At 59.1% G+C, this 18,580-nt stretch overlaps 1 long non-coding RNA gene across 4 annotated transcripts; it reads left to right on the top strand.

Annotated features, from left to right (window-relative positions):
- The first annotated feature begins 3,186 nt into the window (after positions 1–3,186).
- On the top strand, positions 3,187–6,767 carry LOC115507519. 4 transcript variants are annotated; one of them, XR_003966682.1, is made up of 3 exons: positions 3,187–4,052; positions 5,284–5,386; positions 5,500–6,767. It is a non-coding gene; the product is annotated as an uncharacterized LOC115507519 (long non-coding RNA). The 4 variants fall into 4 exon arrangements; XR_003966679.1 differs by having other exon boundaries at positions 3,194–4,052; positions 5,503–6,767; XR_003966680.1 differs by having other exon boundaries at positions 3,613–4,052; positions 5,542–6,767.
- Positions 6,768–18,580: the final 11,813 nt, after the last annotated feature.

Raw genomic sequence — 18,580 nt, 5'->3', positions numbered from 1 at the left:
TCCCTTTGTCGGCGGAGCGGGAGGCTCGCCCCGCCCCCCGCATTAACCGAAGATTCCGGAGCTGCCTTTGCTGTAAGCCATGCACAGCTTCCCGGTTCGTCGAAGACAAGTGGCAGAGCTGCGCCCTCTCGCTGGAGAAAGGGCAAGGAGAAGCCTCCCTCATGATCCAGGGCGTGGTAGACCCCGTGTACACCTTTGGGCCCACCCTGACCAGGCAGAGAAAAGAGACGTTATGCTCCCCAGGGTGACTTGGAGACAGAGGCGACAACCGCACCAAGGGTGGCAAAGGAGCACTGTCATTCCTTCTCCGGCTGTGCCCCCACTCCTAGCCTTTGAGGGCAGCCTTGCGGTGCAGTTCTGGACGCTTCCGTCCTCCCAGGGCCCAGATTGTGGCACACCCCCACGCCTCCTCAACACACTCCTTTCCCTGCCCACTGTGTTCCAGCACATCGAAAGTGTGCCCCTGAGATGGTTCACAATAAGCCCCCCAACCCCCCAACAAGAATAGGATCCAAGAGAGGTGGGCAGAGTTAGTGCTTGAGTTACCAGCGATCTCAGTAAATCCCAGAACTGTCCACACTTCTGGAGGCGGGGACAGGAGAAAGGTAACAAAGCCTTTCCCATGTCACTTGACAGGTGTGGCCTGCCTAGGAGGGAGGCCTGCTTGCTCAAGCACACCTGTTCTCCGGGACAACCTGTCACTTGAGTACAGGCCTGCAGATCCCTTTGTGGTTTCCACCGGAGCAATGGTGCAGTGTGTGTCTCAGGGGACCCACCTCCCGGTCCATGAAGGGACTCTGGGTCTCGAAACTGGGTGAGAGTCTGTGACTCCACTGGAGCAGCTCAAGCCAGATTTTTGGCTCCCATACCTGGAGCATTTAGAGTTCTATATATCAAACATGCTGTAGCACTTGGCCTGTTTTATTTCATTCATTTTCTTTTTTCTGTTCTAAAAAATGTTTATTTTTAATTTTTTTTTAAATGTTTATTTATTTTTGAGACAGAGAGAGAGACAGAGCATGAACGGGGGAGGGTCAAAGAGAAAGAGACACAGAATCTGAAACAGGCTCCAGGCTCCGAGCTGTCAGCACAGAGCCCGGTGCGGGGCTCGAACTCACAGACTGAGAGATCATGACCTGAGCCGAAGTCGGCCGCTTAACTGACTGAGCTACCCAGGCGCCCCAAAAATGTTTATTCTTAAGAGAGAAGACTTCATCTTTGCCAATTTTGACGCCTTTGATGTCCTTTTGTTGTCTGATTGCTGATGCTAGAACTTCCAGCACTATGTTAAACAACAGCGGTGAGAGTGGGCATCCCTGTCGTGTTCCTGATCTCAGGGGAAAAGCTCTCAGTTTTTCCCCGTTGAGGATGATGTTAGCTGTGGGCTTTTCATAAATGGCTTTTATGATCTTTAAGTATGTTCCTTCTATCCCGACTTTCTCAAGGGTTTTTATTAAGAAAGGGTGCTGGATTTTGTCAAAGGCCTTTTCTGCATCGATTGACAGGATCATATGGTTCTTCTCTTTTTTTTTGTTAATGTGATGTATCACGTTGATTGATTTGCGAATGTTGAACCAGCCCTGCATCCCAGGAATGAATCCCACTTGATCATGGTGAATAATTCTTTTTATATGCCATTGAATTCGATTTGCTAGTATCTTATTGAGAATTTTTGCATCCATATTCATCAGGGATATTGGCCTGTAGTTCTCTTTTTTTACTGGGTCTCTATCTGGTTTAGGAATCAAAGTAATACAGGCTTCATAGAATGACTCTGGAAGTTTTCCTTCCCTTTCTATTTCTTGGAATAGCTTGAGAAGGATAGGTATTATCTCTGCTTTAAACGTCTGGTAGAACTCCCCTGGGAAGCCGGACAAAGGGCTAGTATCCAAAATCTATAAAGAGCTCACCAAACTCCACACCCGAAAAACAAATAACCCAGTGAAGAAATGGGCAGAAAACATGAATAGACACTTCTCTAAAGAAGACATCTGGATGGCCAACAGGCACATGAAAAGATGTTCAGCGTCGCTCCTCATCAGGGAAATACAAATCAAAACCACACTCAGGTATCACCTCACGCCAGTCAGAGTGGCCAAAATGAACAAATCAGGAGACTATAGATGCTGGAGAGGATGTGGAGAAACGGGAACCCTCTTGCACTGTTGGTGGGAATGCAAATTGGTGCAGCCGCTCTGGAAAGCAGTGTGGAGGTTCCTCAGAAAATTAAAAATAGACCTATCCTATGACCCAGCAATAGCACTGCTAGGAATTTATCCAAGGGATACAGGAGTACTGATGCATAGGGGCACTTGTACCCCAATGTTCATAGCAGCACTCTCAACAATAGCCCAATTATGGAAAGAGCCTAAATGTCCATCAACGGATGAATGGATAAAGAAATTGTGGTTTATATACACAATGGAATACTACGTGGCAATGAGAAAAAATGAAATATGGCCTTTTGTAGCAACGTGGATGGAACTGGAGAGTGTAATGCTAAGTGAAATAAGCCATACAGAGAAAGACAGATACCATATGGTTTCACTCTTATGTGGATCCTGAGAAACTTAACAGGAACCCATGGGGGAGGGGAAGGAAAAAAAAAAAAAGAGGTTAGAGTGGGAGAGAACCAAAGCATAAGAGACTGTTAAAAACTGAGAACAAACTGAGGGTTGATGGGGGGTGGGAGGGAGGGGAGGGTGGGTGATGGGTATTGAGGAGGGCACCTTTTTGGATGAGCACTGGGTGTTGTATGGAAACCAATTTCTCAATAAATTTCATATATATATATATATATATATATATATATATATATATATATAAAAAGAGAGAGAGAGAAGAGAGAACACAGGGGAGGGCCAGACAGAGAAAGAGAGAATCTCAAGGAGGCTCTGCGCTGTCAGCATGGAACCCAACGCAGGGCTCGAATGTACGAACCTTGAAGATCCTGACCTAAGCCAAAATCAAGTGTCGGATACTTAACTGACTGGGCTATCCAGGCGCCTGATCTTTTTTTTTTTTTTTTTTTTTAACAAGGCTCCACACCCAATGTGGTAAACTACCCAGAGGTCGACAGTTGCATTCTTTATCAACTGAGCCAGCCAGGGGCCCCCATGGTGATCTTTCCAGAGCTTTTCTAAGATGCAACTGTTTCTACTCTAATGGTTCTCTCAAAGCTTCACTGAAAGGAGCTGCTTCTGGACCATCCTGTGGAACAGAGGGTGTGGAGTGTTCGGATCCAACGTGATCTTCTCTCTCTAACACTTCCCAAGTTGTTCTCTCTCTAACACTTGGGGTTTTTTTCTCTTTTTCTCGTAACACTTTAGATTCCCTTCTCCACCTCATGCCAAGAGAGTCCTGGCATTGAAACCGATCAACTACAGGCCACCAGTGAGTCCAAGTTCAGTCAACCAAACAAGCACGGGCCTGTATTTCTTACCAGCTACAAGTGCTCCACATTCCTTCAGTAACATTTAGTAAGTGCATCCCTGTCAGTGAATCTACCCCAGTGAGTGCGTTAGCTCACCTCCTTAGCCTGGTAGCCTGAGAATCCATTCCCACAAATGTTCACATAGGATTAATCTGTTAGATACCAGTTACATCTGGGAATTGTTTTGACACGTGAGCTATTTCCTCATGGTTCAGACTTAGCCGTGGGGCATACTGTGACTGCACCCTACGTATGGGCTGAATGGCAAGGGGCATGTTGCACAGGATCTCAAGGACAACGTGAATTGCATTACAAGGGACCAAGCCCACACGAGAGAATGACACATTCCTCTAGCGATGGGACACCGGTCCCTTAGACACGGGGCAGCTACGTGAACCACTATGGGGGTGCTCGGAGGGGCTGATGGCATCCCGACTCTCAGCTTCGACTGAGGCCGAGCAGACGTCCCAGTTCCAGGTTTCCGGGCCACACTCCTCCAACCACGGCCATACCTTTCACACGAGAAACACAGAGAGGCTGGGAATTCAGTGGACTTTGGGATTCTGTAACCCGCGCCGATAAACTTGTGTTTAATCTTCACCACGAGGAACCCTTGCAGGTACGGAAGGAAGGCAATTTTTAGGGCTGTCGGGGGAGTTCCGTGCGTGTCGTGCTGTGACTGGAGCTGAGAGGTAAGGAACTAAAGTTGCCATTGTTTTCTCTGCGCGCTCCGGGATCACCACACCAGTCTTCAGAGCCGTCCTTACCGCCGTGACGGTACAGCAGCCACGCCGGCTCCTCAGGGCTTCCCGCAGGTGGCCCTTCATCCCGGTTCACTGCGGGTGACAGCCTGATGAAGGAAGAGGTCCCCGCAGAGCACGGGTGCTACGTACGCGCCCAGTTCCCATTGGCAGGGAGCCCGAGCCCTGCCCTGGGGCCCAAGGGCGCGACCACACCCATCCCCACATCCCCACTTGGCGGGCCCCTCTTCTGAGACCACTCCCAGGTCCGACTCTGTAGCAGTCGGGCAGGAGAAGGAGACGAGAAATAGACACGGTTTCTCAGCAGACGAAATCGAATACGAGCATTCGGTGGCTCAGGGCCCGGAGGGCTGAAGAAACAGATCGTATGGCAGAAAGCTGCCGTCCCTAAGGCGAGGGGAAGCGGGGAAGAGGTGGGGCTGAGCAGACACCTAGACGCCAGGATGAGGGGCCTGGAAGAGGCAGAGCCTGGATCTCTGAGGAGGGGCTGCCACAATTTCTCAGGGAAGGCGGAAGCAACCTTATCCACCACGAGGGGATATGGGGCAGGAGATGATTTCTGAGGACCATCTTCCAGGTCAGTAATTCTTTCTTCAGTGGCATCTGTTTGGGGTTTCATCCGTCTGTTGACGGATTTTATTCCAAAGGCTATGTTTTGTTACTCCTACGCTTTTTCATGTCTATTATAGAGAGACCGAGAAAGAGCGCGAGCAGGGGAGGGGCAGAGAGAGAGGGAGACACAGAATCTATGCTCCAGGCTCTGAGCCGTCAGCACAAAGCCCGACGTCGGGCTCGAACTCACGAACCGAGAGATCATGACCTGAGCCAAAGTCAGACACTTAACAGACTTAGCCACCCAGGCGCCCGACTTCGACCGTTCTTTTTCAAAATTGACTGGGTGCTTTTTTTTTTTTTTTTCTTTTAAGGAACCTCTGTGTGCCCAGCGCGGGGCTGGAACTCGCAACCCCGAGACACAGAGTTGCGTGCTCTAGTGAGTGAGCCGCCCAGGTGCCCCGTGCCTGGGCTTTTAAAATTATTCTTATCTGTTTGATTCCCTCTTCTGTGTTTTTATTTTGTTGTGTCTCACAGGCCATTGAAGACTTGGGGAGGTGGAGTAGCTTTCTATCACAATAACGCAAACAACGCGTAGATATCCACGAGCGCCGCTCTCTGATCTCCTGAGAAATCAAAGGTAATGCCAGTCTGGGTTTTGAAGTCCCCCCCCCCGCCCCACCCCAGTTAAGCACAAGAGGGGAAGGCGGCTCTCTTTCTCACCCTGCCCCCTTTGCTGTGTGCTGGCCCGAGGAGGCTTCCGTGGGGGATGGCCACCTGGGCTCACCTCTCAAGCCTCCAGGACATGCTGAGTGTGCCACACGTTCCCCGGGGACCTCCAAGTGAGGGAGCGAGCCGCGCCGTAGAGCACAGCCCCACAGAAGGGGATCTGGCTTGAGCCCGACGTCCTTGATCCACACCCCGCCTGGGCCACTTGCCAGCTAGTGGCGCGGAAGAAGCCGTGAATGGGGATCACGCCTCGAACAGGCTGCTAGGGCTGCGGGATGGCACAGCCGTGAATGGGGATCACGCCCGAGGCACACCGCAAGCTCGCAATGCCATGACCGCAAACGATGTCCTCTGGCCTCTGAGAGTTGCACCCTGGGAAGGTCCACAGGGCCAGTCCTGTCTTCGACAGGCCTGCCGATTCTCCACCAAGGTGGGCCGTGTCTTCATGTCGAGGTTGCTGACGCGTGTCCCGCTGGGCCTCTGGGGGTCCTGGGCCGGAAGCCTGGGGTGGTAGCTCTACCCTTCCAGGGAGGGTGGATGTGCTCGGCCGGCCCGGAGCCCAGCAGTACCACGACGATGCAGGGGGAGCAGTTCCTCTCTCAGCCTGCAGCTAGGGGTCGGGGGAAGGCAGCCCCTCCCTGTTCGCGGCTGCTAGGACTGGAGTCAGGGGGGCGTTCGTCCCCGCTCCCTCAGACCCACTTCTCCTTATAGCACCATCCTGCCTTTGTCCCGCGGGGGTCACCCTTCACCAACACGGGTTTTAGGTGGGGTCTCGGTTCTGCCCTCTGACCTTCTGAAAGCCATTTGCTCCTGGCACCTGGGAACCCCACCCCGGGAGCTCCTCCCCACCCCGGGAGCTCCTCCCCACGGCCCTAGCGCATCCCTGCTCACCCACCCCTGACTTTGCATTTGCTCTGCGTCCTCTTCCCCGGGATTTCTCTTGCTTACCCGCGCGCCACCTATGCGTGTTTCTCATTCCGTATTCGCTGGTCTTTCTCCCAAACTGGACTGGCATCCCTGGAGGGCAGGGGCTGGCTGTCAGAGTGGCACCGCCCCCAGCCCCCAGCCCCCAGCCTAGGCAGCCCTGCATCATGTGACCGGCGCCCAGGGCCACAGCCATTGGCCCAGCGGGTCAACCTACCAGCCCGGGTCACCGAGGACTTGGCAACAGGCTCATCAATGCCACCCCGGGTCTCCTTACTGTCATCACACGTGGGAGGAGGCCTTCGTGCCCACCATACGCAACCCAGAAATCGCCAATTGACAGTTTAATACCCTTGGTGGTATAAAAATGTGTAACTTTGGGGCGCCTGGCTGGCTCGGTCTGTAGAGCATGTGACTCCTGACCTCAGGGTTTGAAGTTGGAGCCCCAAGGGGGGCGGGGTGTAGAGATGACTTAAAAACAAAAACTTTAGGGGCGCCTGGGTGGCTCATTCGGGTAAGCCTCCGACTTGGGTTCAGGTCATGATCTCACGGTTTGTGAGTTCTAGCCCCACATGGGGCTCTGTGCTGTCAGCATAGAGTCCGGTTTGGATCCTCTTGACTCCCTCTCTCTGCCCCTCCCCCACTCGCGTTCTCCCTCTCTCTCAAAAATAAACAAACATGGAAAATAATTAAAAATTGGGGTGCCTGGGTGGCTCGGTCGGGGAAGCGTCCGACTTCGGCTCAGGTCACCATCTCACTCACGATTCGTGGGTTCGACCCGTGTGGGGCTCTGGGCCGACAGCTCCGAGCCTGGAGCCTGCTTCAGGTTGTGTGTCTCCCTCTCTCTCTCTGCCCCTCCCCTGCTTGGTCTCTGTCTCTGTCTCTCAGAAATAAATCGCGTTAAAATTTTTCAAAGAAAATAAGTAATTAAAAATAAAAGTAAAATAAAAACTTAAAAAAAAAAAATGTATACCTTCTCGACTGCCCAAACCGGCAAGCCTTGTCCTTGAAGACAAAAGACATACTGGGGGCAAAATATTTGCAACATAGGTAACAAAGAACTAACAGCCCTAGTGTACCACCAGTGGGGTCTTTCGGTCGGGAAGGCCATCTCTTAGTATCTATTGACATTTCAAACGCCCATAGGTTTTGGCCTGTCAATTTCGCTTAGAGGTAATTATCCTAGAGGGAGGCTGACACACGTTCACAGTTGGTACTTGCGGTGCTAATGCCAATGGCAGAGAGAAGAGGAAAGGTAAACGTACCATCCAGTTGGGGATTCATTATGTAAATTATAGTACCTGCGTATAGTACATACATACAGTACATGCATCAGATACCACGCAGCCAGAAGAGAAATGAGCTAGACATTTGTTTAGGGACATGGAAGGTTTTCAAAGACCTATTGCTAAGTAAGTAAGTAAGAGAAAATCACAATTAAATATATAGGATGTATGCTTTTTATTTTTATTCATTTTTGTTTTTCCCTGCCCGCCCCCCACCCCCGCCCCAGGGTATATGCTTTGTAAAACTCTGTAAATGACTATGTTGGTGATTGCATTAGAAGACTATATGTAGAAGAGAGAGACAAAATTGTTAACAATCTTGCTTGATATAATGTTGCTTTGTAAAAATGTTCGATGATGCGCTCTAAAACTGTGCAGGGTGCTGATGGAAAATGATAACAGCCAGGGTGGACCGCAAGTGGGCAGTTTCTCCCTTTAGGAGAACTAAACATCCAGGGGCGCCTGGCTGGCTCGGTGGGAAGAGCGTGCAACCCTTGATCCTGGGGTGGTGGGTTGGAGCCCCACGTTCGGTACAGAGATTACTTAAATAAATACCCTAAAATTAAATGAAATATTTAAAGCTAAACATCCATGTCCATAGGACCCAGCAATTGCACTCTTGGGCATTTAGGCCAAAGAAACAGAAGCTTAGGATCACGCGAAAACACGTACGTGAATGTCCATAGCGGGGGTATCTGCAGCAGCCTAGGGCTGGGGACGAGCAGCGTGTCCTTCAGCGGGTGAACGTTTGAAGCAACCGGTCGATCCACACCAAGGACCGTAGCTAGCGATACGAAGGAAGAACTGACTATGGATACACGCAACCATCCGGATGGATCTCAAGGGCATTATGAGAGTGAAGGGAAAAAAGCCCACCCGGAGTGACTGAGACCTAGTGCATACCGCATCATGGTTCCATTGACCGAAGTGCTCAAATGACCAACTTGTACACGAGCGAGCACACAACACTGGTGGTCGCGGGGTGGGAGGGAGCAGAGGGGAGGAGGCTGTGGTTACGAAAGGTTAACAGGAGGGGTCCTTGGGAGGGAACCAACTGGACGCGGATGCCCGTGGGAGTCGCCTGAATCTACACGCGTGGCGAAAGTGCAGAGCTACGCGCGGCCGCACACGCGGGTGCGGCACACACGGAGCAGCTCTCGGACGGCAGCAATGCCAAAGCCGGGTGTGCGATTGCACTAGATGCGCACCCTGCCGGTCCCAGGGAACTGCGGGAGGCGCCCTGGCGCTTCTCCGGAACTCCCCGTGAGGTCCGTCACTTCAAGATCCAAGTTCCAGCCGAAAGCACACAAGCAGGGCTTGGCGTGGACGGACACGACGACTTGCGCGACTCTGCACGCAGACGTCCCGCTCGTCCCGCCGGGACGTCTAGGCGTCGCGCGGCCCACCGGGCCCGACCGCTAGAAAGGAGCGCGCGGGAGCCGAGCCCAGAGGGGCGCGCAGGCGACCGGCTTGTTTTGATTGGGCAGGGGACACGTCCGTCAGGCCGCGGGGCCGGGGCTTCCGCGGGCGGCCTGGGAGCGGCCCCGTCCTGAGCCGAGCTGGGGCATTGGCGGAGCTAGCCGGAAGGGGTGGGCAGGAAGGCGGTGCCCCGCGACCTGTGGGGCGGGGCTTCCTGTGGCGCGCTGAGGGACAGGAGGAGACCGGTGCCGGGGCGGTGAGGGTGGGCGCGGCGTGCCCGGACGACGCCCCGGCCTTCTGGACACCGCCCTCCGTCCCTGGGCTCCGCCCTCCGTCCCTGGGCTCCGCCCCCCGCCTCTCCGGGTCCTGGCCCCTGCCAGAGTCTCCGTTCCCCGAGGCCTGGGGACCTGTGCGTTCCGCCGGGGCGAGGCCGACCTGACGGTGTCTGGCCCTCTAGACGGCCAGGGCCAGTGTATCGGGGCCCCCGGGGGCCTAGTGAGGGGAGAAGGGGGCGGCGGCCCCACCGGGATGACCAAGGGCATAGTCACCGCGTCTGCAGCCCCTCCCCGCCCTGGCCTCGGAGAGCGGCCTTGCTGTGCGGTCCGGGGCGCATCCAGCCTCCCGGGGACCGGATCGCGGCACCCCCGCCCCCCCCCCCCCCCCCCCCCCCGCCTCCACCCCTTCCTTGCCCGGCGCGCTGTGTGTTCCAGCGACCCTGAGTGCGTCTGGGACAGTTCTCTGTAAAGCATGGATCCCACCTCCACACACACACACACAGGCCTAGTACCCGGTACCCGGGAAAAGGTGGGCAGAGCTGGTGCCCGTACCCGCGAGTGTGGTGTTGGCCAGGGGAGCTCTCCAGGCTCCTGCAGGTGAGGACGGCAGGAAGGTAACACAGTCTTTCCCACGCCACTGGACAGGTGTGGCCCCCCCTGGGAGAGAGTCCTGCCCGAGTCACCCTGTTCTCCAGGACCGGCTGTGGTTGTCCCTGCCTGTCACCTGGGGAGGTCACAAGCAAGGGCGGCCCCGCAGAGGCAGAGAAAGCTCGTGGCTTCTCTACAAGTGGGTGCCATCAGGAACCATCCGTCCCCGTGGTTCTCAGGCTGGACGGCCGCGTGGGAACACCGGGAGGGCTTGTTCAACCTCGCGACGCCGGACTCCACCCCGGAGTCTCCGATCTTGCAGATCTGCGGTGGGGCCTGAGAACTTGTGACTCTAACAAGCTCCGGGCTGACGCTGCTGCCACCACCACGGGTCTGGGACCCCCTCTGTGAGGAGCACTGCTGCGGAGACCTGAGACTCGCTCCTAGGTGTGTGCGTGCCCCGTGCCCTCCCTACCTGGGCATGGCCCCTTGGCCGGGTCCCCACGGGCCTGGGAAACGCCAGGAGGCTGCTAGCCCTCGAGGACCCGGGGACTTCCCATCGAGGGGCAGTCAGCGTTTCCTGCCCCGGTTTGTCTGGAGGGCACCGTCCACAGCCCGGGCGGGGAGAAGGTGTCTGTCGGGTTTGTACAGGCGCCCGGCAAGTCCCAGACCGGAGCGGATAGGTCCGGACACGTAGGAGAGAGAGGGGCGGAGATCAGAGTGGGGCCCGGCAGTGGGGATGCAAAGAACCCTTGGATGAGGCAGAGGACAGAGCCGCACCCTGAGCTCGGGGCCGGGGGAGGACCCTGGGCCCTGAGACCGAGAACGTGGATTTGGGGGGAGCGTGCAGACGGGAAAGGGGGTCGTCTGCCCGGGACCGGCCCTGCCAGTCGTCTGGTCCGTGGGTGCCGTCGGCCCTCTGGCTGCTGGGAAGCCACTGCCTTTCTCCAGCAACATGGCCTCCCAGGTCCCCGGCGGTGCCGCCGCCCGGAGCTGCCCGGCACCCGGCGCCACGACCGCCACCCACCCACTAGGGCCGGTCTCTTTGGTGGTCGCTGTTTGTTTGACTCCGCGGTGGCTTGTCCCCGGCTGGTGGGGGCAGTGCAGTGCCCGGCACCGGCCGCCATTTGTCTCCAGAATGAGCAGCTCTGCAAGGCGGCGGCGCACGAGCGTGAGCGTGTTCTGGCCGTGGGGTCAAAGGGTGTGGCCTCTGCCTTTCCTTCTCCCTGCTCGCGCCCCCTGCCTCTAGCTCCCGGGTCTTGGCGCTTTTCCTGCTGGACCGCTTCAAGCTCTCTCTATAGGGTAATGCTACGAGGCCTGAGTCACGTCTTGCTAATCTTTCCCCGAGCTGCGCTGTCACTTGTCTCTTGACTGTGGTTTTGGGTTTGTTCGGGCCAGGCAGACGCGTTTGGGTTCTGTGTCATCGGGCTTTCCAGGCTCTTCCTAATGGCTTCCGGGGTTTCTCGTGGGTTCCTTTGCTCCAGACTTACTCAGAGAGGCTTTCTCCACGTAAATACCTGAGTGGCTCTGCGACGTGGCACACGAGCGTGTTGTGGCCGTGGGATCAAACGGACTAGCCTCTGCCTCTCGTCCTCCCTGCTCCCCCCGCCCCCAGCTACCGGGTCGTGGCGCTTCCCTGCTGGACCGCTACCGTGTATTCCTCACCCATTGCTGCACACTGAGTTACCCCGACGTACCCCTGCCACCACTAATCCCTGTGATCTGACCTCCACACTGTCTGAGGACAGGCTCCTAGAGGGCTCGGTTGGGGGGCTCTGGCTCAAGGTGGCTCACAGGCCGCAGTCCAGGCATCAGCTAGGGCCCAAGCCACCCGGTCTGCCTGTCGGGCGGGCCCTGCGTCCAAGCTGGCTCCCGTGGCTGTGGCGGGGCCTCGGTGCCTCCCCCGTGGGGCCCCTCCATAGGGCAGCACAGGGCAGGGCTTCCCAGAGCCAGCGATGTGACAGACGGGAGACGGAAAGAGACAGAGAGCGAGGGGGCAGAGGGGGGGAGAGAGAGAAGAGAGGGGCCCCGAGATCGAGATCGAAGCCTCAGCCGTTTTACAACTTCATGTCTGTGCTCCTGTTCCCTCCCCTCTGCTGTGTCCTTCTAGGTCACACGGGTCCACCTGGAGCGGTGCTGGAGGGGACGACGCAGGAGGAGCGTCCTGGCTCCTGAACCTGGGTGCGGGCGTCCTGGTCTCACAGGGCCCCTCAGGAACACGTCCTTTGTCTAAAGGGGGGGTGGCACGTTCCGGCCCGCGGACCAAGGCAGGCAGGGCCCGCGTTTGTATGGGCAGAGGGTGGCTCTTCGTCTTTATTTTTTTTAAAACTTTTTTTTTTTATTTTTTTTTTTTCTATGTTTATTTATTTTTGGGACAGAGAGAGACAGAGCATGAACGGGGGAGGGGCAGAGAGAGAGGGAGACACAGAATCGGAAACAGGCTCCAGGCTCCGAGCCATCAGCCCAGAGCCCGACGCGGGGCTCGAACTCCCGGACCGCGAGATTGTGACCTGGCTGAAGTCGGACGCTTAACCGACTGCGCCACCCAGGCGCCCCGGCTCTTCGTCTTTAAAGGCTTGCAGACAAAACGCACAAAGAGCCAGAGACAGGAAGAAGAATATGGGACCGGGTTCCCGGGCGGCCCACGCAGCCCAAGAGGGGCGCTTTCTGCCCTTTGCGGGGCAGCGTGCAGCCCTGGCGGCCGTCCCGGCACCGGGGCGGGCAGCTGTCTGTCGTCACGGCAGCCGGTCAGCACCGTTGCCAGCGTGCTGAGTCCTGCCCAGGCCTGAGAGCAGGAGGCTCCGGACCGCCGGTGCTCCCGCCCGGGCGCCTCAGTCCTGCCCCCGCGTCCTCTCCCTCCCCGGGGCCGGGGGCAGCTGCCCCGTGAGGCAGGCAGGGGTGACCTCTCTCCGCACACAGGCGTGCCCCCCCCTCTGCCCCCTGCCCTCCGCCGGGCGGCTGGCAAGCGGGTGAGGGCAGGGAGTGGAGAGGAGTGGGCCCCTCCTCAGTGATGGTTCGGGTAGCCGGGTGGCCCCGTGCTGGACTCTGGTGGCCCGGGTGGTGGCAGGCACCGGCTTGCGGTGGGGGAGGGGCGGGGTGCAGCTGTCAATTCAGGAAGGAGCTCCCACTGTGGCCACAGGAGGCCAGCAGCATCTGGTTTCCCTGGGGAAGTGCCCACCCCGTCCTTCCTGGCTGGGCCTCAGAGATGAGTTCGCTCTGACACGCTCTGACATGCTCCCGAGCTCTGTGCGTCACGCCGGTTCTGTGGGCCGGACCTTTGCCGTTGGCCGTTGCTGCCGCGCAGGGCCAGGGCCCGGGGTGCAGCTCCTGGCACCGTGGGGGGGTGGGGGGGCGGGCGGCCGCCGTGTGCTTTTTGAACCCGAGGACAGAGGGTCTCGGGGCAGCCGGGCCGTGTCCCGGGAGCAGCAGCAGAGGCCAGGGCGTTGCTTGCTGGGCCTGACCTCGGGGACCGTGGTCGTGGCTCCTGGGGACATCCCCCGGCCAGCGTGTCGGGTGGCTTGGTCCTGAAGACGGCCCCCCGGAGACCCACAGGCCCGGTGCGGCCCCACACGCCGGGGCCATCTGACCGGCGTCGTCGCCAGCCCCCTGGCGTGTGTCTGAGCTGAACGGCTCTCCCGTCCCTCGGCCCCGCCCCGGCAGGAGGAACAGCAAGGAGGGCCCGGCTTCTCCCGGCGGCCTTCCCTCGGAGGCCTCCTGCCCCTGGCGGCGGCGGCGGCGGCGGCGGCGGCGGCGGCGGCGGCGGCGGCGGGCGGGGAGGGGCGCGGAGTCTTCCCTTTCCCTCACGGGGCCGCGCAGGCGCTCCCCCTGGTGGCCGGCCCTGTGGGTGGGCGCAGCCCCCCCGGCAGCCAGATCCTGCGCCCGCTCACCTGCCCACCCACCTTCGGTGCCCATCCCTGCACCTCACCGTCTCTGCCCGAGGACGTCTGTGCCCGCCGGTCCTCAGCAGGTGTGCCGGCTCAAGGGCAACCCCCCACCCCACGCGTGGCTCAGTGGTTTGCTCAGCCCCGCCCCCGCCGCCGCCGCCAGTGGCCCGGCTGGGCTCCTGGAGGCCTGCTGAGAGACACGGCCCGGCCCGCGGGGAGCCCGTGGGGAGCGCTAGAGGCGGCGGAAGCCAGCCCCACCTCTGAGCCGCACGGCACAGCGGCCCCAGCTGGGGACCGCCCTCCCCTGGATGCACCTGCCCGGGAGGAGGAGACCCCACCCTCTGGGGGACCCGTCTGCACTTGCCATGGGCCCACTCCCCCACACCCACCCGAGCGGGAGCGGGAGGAGACCGTCCAGAGCTGCAGAGCACTGAGCGCACGGGAGGTGCCTGTGGCGGGCACCTGTCGCTCCGCTCTGCGTGCTCGCGGGCCCTGTCTTAGCGGCCACCCCATCCTCTTTCCCTTGGTTCCGCCGGGGTTCCGTGGCCGGGGCTGCCCTGGAGCACCTTGGCCCTATGCCCTGGAGCGGGGCGTGGCCACCCGCGCTGGGGTGGGCCCACAGAATCCTAAGGGGCCCCGGACTAAGAGGTGCTGGGACTCCCTCGCTGGCTCCGGTGAGCGGCAGCCCCACCCACCCTGAGGGGCCGGGTGCCCCCCTTTCCTCACCCCAGTCCCCTTCCAGCCTCTCTGGGGGGGATGGGGGGCGGCGGGCGATGGGGCAGAAGGGCGACAGGCAGGGCCAGGTGCAGAGGTGTGGCTGGGGCCGGCTGGAGGCTGGCTGTGGGGTGGGGCTGGTCAGCTTCCCCCTGCCCTGCGCTGCCTGGACTCAGAGCGGACAGGACCCCAAGGATGGGGGGCGGGGGGCGTGCTGCTCCCCACTGGGGTGGCCAGCGGTCCCGTCCCTACACTTAGAAGATGAGATGGGGCCAGCCTGCGGTCGCCGTGTGGCGGGGACCGCTCCTCTGCTCCTGGCGCCCCGCCTGGCAGGCAAGGCCTGGGCGCTGGTGCGGGTGCGGCGGGGCTGGGCCACCGTCCCCGCTGGCTCCGGGCAGGTGACCAGGCCTCCACACCCTGTGTGTGAGCCCGGTGGCGGGCCCGGGCCTTGCCCCTCCCTGTCTCCTCCTAGCACCTAGCGGCCGGGGTGTCCTGCCGGGACTCTGCCAGTGCACCGGGTCCCAGCGCGCTTGCCGCTCGTGGGACGGAGTCCCGGTGCCATGGTGCCATGCGCCCGTCCTACCCCAGAGCCCTCTGCAGGGATGGAGCCCCAGTCCTGCTCCCTTCTGCCCCCTGCCTGGGCAGGGCCGGGTCTGTCCTGTAGCCTCCGTGCGGAGCCTTCCCCCCGGGGCTTGTTCCCCACCCCCAGGCTGGCATCTTTCGCCCTTGCTTCCCTGCGTCTGTCACAGCTGCCTGGACAGGATGTGGCATCCAGGGAGGGACAGGGGCTCCTCCTCAGCTCAGCCCAGCTCTGGAGCTGTCCTGTGGGGACCCTGGCCAGCATGCCCCGCAGAAGTGGTGGGGCCTTGAGAGGGCGGTGTCGCCCGGGACTGGCCACCGGGCGCCTAGGGTGGCAGGGCCGCCGCCAGTTTCCAGAACAGTGAGGAGGTGGTGCGACTTTCCCATCTGTTAGGGTCTTAAGGCCTGGGGTAGTATATGCACGTGGAGGCACTGGGACCAAGTGGCCTGGCCACTGCCCTCTCTAGCCGTAGCTGCTGGCCTCTGTCCAGTGGGTGTGTCAAGGCAGGCCCAGTCCTATGTTGTTCCAGTGCGGTCCTCCTCTTCCCCTGGACATTCAGGGGCCCTCCTTGCAGACCACGTTTGTAGGGCCCTCCTCTCTGTCCCTGTCCTGGGATGCTGCTGTGCCCCGTCTGGCAGCCACTGCCTGCCGGGGCCTCTCCTTTCCAGCGGGGCTGACATCCCTGTACCAGCACAGCCGCTGTGCCCTGGACCGAGGGCAGCTCCTGTCCCCCTACCGTGCCCCTGGCCACCTCGCAAGCCCTTGGAGGGGGAAGGAGGATGACCTGAGCTGTTGGGAGTTGGAATCCTGGAACCCCAGCTGCCCTGGTGGGGCGACTCCGGAGCCCTAGGTAACTTCAGGACGGGGGCCCGTGGGAGCTTTCCCAGAGGTAGTCCCAGAGTCCTAGAGAGCACTAAGTAGAGACCTTGAAGCTCAGTGCTCCAGCAGGTCCCCATGGAGCCATCAACAGCCTTAGGATCAGGGCCCCCAGAGCAGTAGAGAGCACTCGGGTGCCTGCTAGGGATGGGGCACAATAGCACGTGGAGGCCCGGCACCTTCAGGGCACTGGGAAAGGTGTGGGAGTCCACGGGGACCCACAGAGCCCTGGGGCAGGGGGCCAGGCTTGAAGTGGAGTCCTGGGGAAGGCCCAGTATCCTCCCAAGCTATCGAGACTGCATGTGACAGGGGTGTCTCTGAGCCCTAGGGCAGGAGGCTCAAAGGGGGAGCTCTCTAGGGACTGTGAGAGTCCTCAGCAATCCTCCACCTGGCCACAGGGGGGTGAATGCAGGTCACCTCGGGGAAGAAATGAATGGAAAGGGGGAGACTGCGTCACATGGGTAGGACCGTTTCCTCCCTCTCCTCTCTTCTCGCATCCAAGAAACCACAGTGGTTGCCAAGCACACCTTGTCGCCCCCTTTCCCGCACCAGATAGAGGCCTATAGAGGGCCATCACGTCCAGAAGCCATGCCCCGTCTCTGTCCTTTCCTTGGGATGTCTCAAGCTCAGCTCCCCTTCGCCTCCCGCTGTGCCTTCACTCTGCCCCAGCCACTCCAGAGTGTCACCGCATCAAGCTCGCCACTCCCCCAGGCCCTATGTTGGGTCCGCTAGGCTTCACTTGCGTCTCTGCCTGGGTGCCAAGTGCCCGTGGGGTAGCTGCCCTCCCAGGCAGGGTCAGTCCCTCCTCTCAACACACCTGACTGGGGATCAGTGGGTGAGACGAGTTGCATCACTGTGCCCCTCTGGGGTCTTGGTGCACTGGCGACCTGACATGGGCTCACTGATCTGATCATCAGGCCCCTTCGTCATCAGGAAGGAGGCACTGTCTCGTGTCCGTGCCCACCGCCCACCCCAGAGCAGCCGGGTCTAGGTGGACGGTAAGGGGCAGAGGCAGGGAGCCTGGGGAGTCCTCCCCGAAAGTGGCTGGGCCCTGGGGGGGAGGGGTGGGGAGCAGGGGTGGGGGTGAGCCGGGGTGGGAGTGGCTTGGAGCAAACAAGGGAGGCTGAGCTGTGGGGGTGGCGAGAAAATGAGAAGCCATTCATTTCTTTCATTTTGTTCCCTAAATTCTAAATGCACGTGTTACTTTAGGAAAACACACACACACACACACACACACACACACACACACGTGGGAGAAACACTAGCATGCAGGAAAAAGAAATGGTCAGGAGCACGGGGTAGGGGGGGGTCCCAGTTCCAGCCCTGACCCAAGTTCATCGTGTACCATAAATAGGGGCCCGCGGGTGCTGTGCCCAGGGAGGTAGGCCTGGCCGAGTCCTACTGCCCAAGCAAGGAGCTGGTCAGAGGTGAGGGACTGATGCCAGGGCCCCACCCGTCGGGGACCCGTGCCAGGGACTCTGCTTGCCACCTGAGCGCTTGGAGTGCTTGCCGGACCACCCCCCACCCCCACCCCTTGCGCCTCCCTCCTCAGCTGGCATGCAGAACCAGGATGCGGGGCCTCACGCAGTCTGCTGCCCTCCGGCTCCTTAGCACTTGCTTTAAAAACTACATGTAAAGGCACCTGGCTGGCTCAGTCAGTTGAACGTCCGATTCCCGATTTCGGCTCAGGTCATGATCCCACAGTCGTGGGACTGAGCCCTGATTCGGGCTCCATGCTGAGCGTGGAGCCTGCTTAACATTCTCCCTCCCTCCCCACCGCCTGCCGCTCCCTGGCTTGTGCTCTCTCTCTCTTAAAAATAAGTCGATAAATAAAATAAAAAATACATGTAAACTTTGGGGCACCTGGCTGGCTCAGTCAGTAGAGCATGTGACTCGATCTCGGGGTTGTAAGTTCGAGCCCCACATTGGGTGTACGAAATCTTTAAAAAATATATATATATACGTATGTCAACTTTGAAGATTATGAAACACCCCCAGCCCCGCAGAAAACCTGGAGATAGGCAACAATATAGCCAGGTAAGGGGCTGGATTAGACCCAGAAGCGATGAGGCATTTGAGTACTGTGAGCTCGCATGCCACTAAGCAAGCAGCTTTCCAGGAGAAACCCCAGCAAACAAACACGTCTCCTTTCCTGCCCACGTCCCTGCCCTTGGACACTGAGGCCCGTTGTCGGCTCTCCGAGGTTAAAGCCTCTGTAAGTAGCGTTGTGCCCGTGCCCTCGCCTGCATTCCCAAATGCGCTCTCCGTGCCCCGTGGTGGCAGTTACTGTCCTAAGTAGTTACAGCAGCTTTGGGTAAGGAGTCAGGAACCCTACAAGTAAAGCGCAAACACGCCTACGGGTAGCATGCGATCCCTACCCCAACCCCAAAGCAAAAGGGGAGAAGCAACAAAGCCAGATGTCGACCCCGGAGGCCCCCAGCCGGGGGAGCCCGACCCATACCCAGCAGAAGGAGCCCACACGTTAAAAATAAATGGTCTTTTTATTGCGTGTCCACGAAAACAAAGTCGGGGTGTCTTTTGGCTGACCCCCCCCAACGA

The sequence above is a fragment of the Lynx canadensis genome, chromosome X (genome assembly GCF_007474595.2).
Source record: "Lynx canadensis isolate LIC74 chromosome X, mLynCan4.pri.v2, whole genome shotgun sequence".
Classification (NCBI taxonomy): Eukaryota; Metazoa; Chordata; class Mammalia; order Carnivora; family Felidae; genus Lynx; species Lynx canadensis.
Note: the sequence above shows the minus strand (reverse complement) of the source record. Positions and strands in the feature narration are given on the sequence as shown.